General features: G+C 38.5%; 1 pseudogene; it reads left to right on the top strand.

The window, feature by feature from the left end:
- The first annotated feature begins 3,858 nt into the window (after nucleotides 1–3,858).
- On the top strand, nucleotides 3,859–4,817 carry LOC100426915 (olfactory receptor 6P1-like; annotated as a pseudogene).
- The last annotated feature ends 476 nt before the right edge of the window (nucleotides 4,818–5,293 follow it).

Below are 5,293 nucleotides of genomic sequence, written 5' to 3'. Positions count from 1 at the left end.
ATGATGATATAATATCACTGAGAGTGGGCAGGAGGTAGGGGTATGGGCACCTCTGGGCACAAGGGGACCAACTTGCAGGCTTGTCTTTGAATCACCAGACAATCAAGCCACGATAGGCTACAGAGCAAGATTGGCTTCCAACAAACTTGTGAACGGTCAGTAAATTTCTAAGGCTGCTTCCCACCCTTCACTTCATTTTCCAACAACTTCTCTTCCACATCCCTCAGGACTGACCTGGTAAGTTGGAATTTCAACCAATTTTTTGCAGTGCAATAACTGGAAAAGAACGCTAGTTTTCCTTTAGTTCAACTGTCTATATTTTCAAAGTATAATATGAAGCTGAATGATGTGAATTCAAGCTATACAAATCAAGACTGAAACTCATTCCAGTAATATTTATTGAGTGTCTACTATGTTTTGCTACTGCTCTATTACACTGATAATAGAGGGTTGAGGACAAGTCCCTCTTCAGATGTTCTGTCATTTTTCAGTCGGCCTTAGCATTTCAATTCCCTTACCTTGTCTCTTGAGAGTTTCCAGCCATCATTTTCAAGTTTTTCCCATCCTCTGTTATTACCTACTCCTGAGTCATGGTGGGCTTCCTTCCTACCCTGTCCCTAACCTTACCACACATACTTTCTCTTTAAACTCTCACTCAGAAAAGTATCTGATACATTAAAGTCACTGTTTCCAAACTGGACTTTTTTGGACACTTGAGGGTACAAAAATTAAAAAAAAAATCTTCTAATGTCCAGGCAGGAATAGCTCCAAAGGACCGATTCTCTCATCTTCAACTCCCTTAAGAGCTCTTAAAATTGATCTGCTAAAGAAAGTGTCTTTTCCTTTCCCACTTCTCCTTTCAATTTTTTTTAACAAGGAAAGACATAGCAAAATATTGCCATATGGAAGTGTCCAAGAGTGTAAGTTAGTGCCAATGCCAATGTCAGTGTTGAGAAAGTAAAGGGTTAATAACTGGGTATCAAATCCTTTTGCAGGTCAGTGATTTACAATCTATTCCTTTCAACGCAATTGAAATAGAAGCTAATCAAGTTGTCAGTTAATAGATGAATGAAAATAATTTTGATGATATGTTACTGGATATTTTCTGGCACACAACTAATAAAAAGTTTAAATAATCTAGTGTTATTTCTACAACAAAACTAACTTCCATTCATGGAGCTATGGTACATCAATATCACTTATATGTGAATTAGTTTTCTTAGGGTTTACACCTCCAAAATGAAAATTCAGAATAGAATTGATGCTAAAATCTTTCTCATTGTGGTAATAAGTCTTACAATGCACACAAACATTGGACAAAAGCATAATATACATTATTATGAGATAGTTTTCCAGTAAATTAAAAAATTTTTGTCCAATATATTTTTAAATGTTTTATTTATATGTAATTGCTTTAGGTAAATGTATTCTAATTATATAACAGCTAGAGAAAATCTTTTATAAATCACTCATAGTCTTTTTTTTTTAATTTCCAACTTTTATTTTAAGTTCGGGGTACATGTACAGAATGTGTAGGCTTGTTACATAGGTAAACGTGTGCCATAGTGGTTTGCTGCACAGATCATCCCATAATCCAGGTATTAAGCCCAGCATCCACTAGCTATTCTTCCCGATATTCTCCCTCTTCCCACCCCCCCAACCTCCAACAGGCCCCGGTGTATGTTGTTGTCCCACCCGCCCATGTGTCCAAGTGTTCTCATAATTTAGCTCCCACTGATAAGTGAGAATATGCAGTATTTGGTTTTCTGTTCCTGTGTTAGTTTGCTAAGGATAATCCATCCATGTCCCTGCAAAGGATATGATCTTGTTCCTTTTTAAGGCTGCATAGTATTCCATGGTGTATGTGTGCCACATTTTCTTTTTTATTATTATTATTATACTTAATGTTCTAGGGTACATGTGCACAACGTGCAGGTTTGTTACATATGTATACATGAAGCACTCATAGTCTTAAAAGTACAGGAACAAAAAACATGTAGGTAGATACAGAGAAATCAATAAAAGACTTGCAATTATAAATATATTACAATACCATGAATTGTGACTTTGGTGAAATAAACGATGTTAAATTTCCAGTTTTACAAAGATATGCTCATTTGTGTACTTGTTTAAACAAGTATCAATGGATATCATTACCATAGCACTGATATTTAGATTTCATTGAATACATAAAGAAGTAATATAATAGTTTCATTTAAAAGTTCGATTATCATAATGCAGTAAAAAATTAGATTCCCTGTGGCCACATAAATGTCTGATAAAAAATAGATGTTGTGTCTGTAGTCCTAGCTACATAGGAGGCTGAAGTGAAAGGATTCCTTGAGCCCAGGAGTTTGAGTCCACCCTGAACAACACAGCAAGGACACATCCTTACAAAAAAATTGATGTCAAGTTAAAACTATGCAAATTAGTATATCATTTTTTAAGTGTCTTAGAGGAAAATAATGTTTAAAGACAGGTACTTAAATCACACCAAAAATGAAAATGCTTAATGACATGTGACCCAATCCCAAGTCAGACTTGTAATTTTACCAGGGTCTCCCTGGAAATGTCAGGTCACTGGCAATGTTAATAGAAGACTGGAAAAGCACAGAAGAGTGGTTGGGAAAATGACTTCCTCTTTCATTTTCCTGCCTCACCAGCTGCATCAGTTTCCTATGGCTGCTGTAACAAACTGCCACAAATGTGGTGGGTTATAACAACAGAGAGTTATTGTCTCACAGTTCTGGAGGCCAGAAATCCAAAATCAGTATCACTTGGCTCAATTCAGGGCATGGGCAGAGCCGCACTCCTTCTGGAGGCTCTTGAGAAACACTTCCTTACCTCTTTTAGCTTCTGATAGCTGTGGGCATTCATTCAAGACAAAGATCTTGTGGCCAAAGCATTGCAGTCTTCAAGGCCGGCATCCTTAAATCTCTCTCTGCTTTATCTACATTGCCTTCTCCTCTGTGCGTCTGTTTCAAATTTCACTCTGTCTCTGTCTTGTAAAGACCTTTTTGATTGTATTTAAGGCCCACCTAGAAAATCCAGGATAAGCCCCCGTCTCAAAGTCTTTAATTTGATCACATTTGCAAAATATTTGCTATATGGTGTAACATTTACAGATTCCAGGAATTAAGACATGTACAACTTTTAGAAGGTCCATTTTTTAACCTATTATACCTCCTGGAAATGAGACTGTCTAATGCTAGCACTAAAAATGTATTCAAATATATATGTAAAGTGAATGGAAAAATAACTGTTCTCTGGAGCAGAGCTTCATTATCTCCAGATAATTTTCTTTGCATTGAATTGTCTCTCCATTTGGAAATGAATATTTTTCAAACCAACTTCATACTGCCATGTTGTCTTGCATTATAGTTCAAGCAATCTCCTTGAGTTATTATTTCCTCTTAGTATAATTTCCCTTGAGAAAGAAGCTTGTAGGCTCCAGCTTGAGGTCACACCTTCTTTTATTCACTCATTCAACATATACTGAGTAAAGGTGCTGTAAGCTTAGGAGTTTGTGATTGTTTCTAAGGGATGTAAAGGAAGAGCATGTCCTGGACAAGAAAACAAGAATCAAAATGCCAAGGCAGTTCTGAAATCACTCAGAAAGTATTTATTAAATACCCACTGTAGTTAAGATTGCTAGGTAATTGAGTAACATTAACGTTTCCTATAAGGTGAGAGACAAAACAGTAAAGTGAAGAGGAAAAATGATACAATAATTAATATACCACTAAGCATCTTCAGTGGTTATAAACTGTGAGGGTATGTTGGTGGTTTGTTGCAGCTGTCTTTCAAACCTCTTGTTCTTCCTGTGATTTATTTTAGGCACTTAAGTGGACAGAGACCATGAGAAATTTGAGTGGAGGCCATGGTGAGGAGTTTGTCTTGGGGGATTCCCTACCGCTCCACCCCTCCAGCTGCTCCTCTTTGTTCCTTTTTTGTGTGTGTGCAATTTACCTTCTGACATTGTTGGAGAATGCACTCATTGTCTTCACAATATGGCTCACTCAAAGCTTTCATTGCCCCTGTACTTTTTCCTTGGTCATCTCTCTTTCCTGGAGCTATGGTACATCAATGTTACCATTCCTCAGCTTTTGGCAGCCTTTCTTACCCAGGATGGTAGAGTCTCCTATGTAGGTTGCATGACCCAACTCTACTTCTTTATTGCCTTAGCCTGTACTGAATGTGTGCTGTTGGCAGTTACGGCCTATGACCGCTACCTGGCCATCTGTGGACCCCTCCATTACCCTAGTCTCATGCTTTCCAGTCTGGCCACTCGCCTTGCTGCTGCCTCTTGGGGCAGTGGCTTCTTCAGCTCCGTGATAAAGCGTCTCTTTATTTCCCAATTGTCCTACTTTGGACCCAACATTATCAACCACTTTGTCTGTGATATTTCTCCACTACTCAACCTCACCTGCTCTGACAAGGAGCAAACAGAGCTAGTAGACTTCCTTCTGGCCCTGGTGATGATTCTCCTCCCTCTATTGGCTGTGGTTTCATCATATGCTGCCATCATTGCAGCCATCCTGAGGGTCCCTACTTCCAGGGGACGCCGCAAAGCCTTTTCCACTTGTGCCACTCATCTGGCAGTAGTTGTTATCTACTATCCCTCCACTCTCTTCACCTATGCACGGCCCCAGGCCATGTACACCTTCAACCACAACACGATTATCTCTGTGCTCTACACTATCATTGTACCATCCCTCAACCCAGTCATATACTGCCTGAGGAATAAGGAGGTGAAGGATGCCTTCAGGAAGACAGTGATGGGCAGATGTCACTATCCTAGGGATGTTCCAGACTGATATACAGCAGGTCCTGGGAGAGGCAAAAATTGCAGAATCTTAATAGGGCTTCCTTAAGGAATCAGAATGGGCTTAAAGGGAACACAAATCTAATTTGCCAACATTTTCTTTAAATATTGTCTGGGACCTTCTGATAGAAATGAAAGTTTATGAATCATTTATTTTTTACAGGGGTTTTCAAACTGAGGTTGGACTAGCTACACAATAATCAACTGGAAATTTGTTAAAATAAAGATTCCCCCCCACCAAAAAAATATATGGAGAGTCTTACTGAGTATGTCTGGAATGTGACCCTGCTGTGAATAGTTTTCAGAACTTCCTGGGAATTCCTATTTCATAGACAGTTTGGGATTCCCTAGTCTAGACCAAGCCCATTATTTTATAAGTGTGAAAATATAATGTGAGGAAAAAAAGGGAACTTACTGGTGGACATGCCAAGAAAAAAAATTAGGTAGACTTCAATGTAACAATTTCAA

This window comes from Macaca mulatta, chromosome 1 (assembly GCF_049350105.2).
Source record: "Macaca mulatta isolate MMU2019108-1 chromosome 1, T2T-MMU8v2.0, whole genome shotgun sequence".
NCBI classification, from domain to species: domain Eukaryota; kingdom Metazoa; phylum Chordata; class Mammalia; order Primates; family Cercopithecidae; genus Macaca; species Macaca mulatta.
The sequence above is the reverse complement of the archived record's forward strand: the minus strand, read 5'-3'. Positions and strand labels throughout refer to the sequence as shown.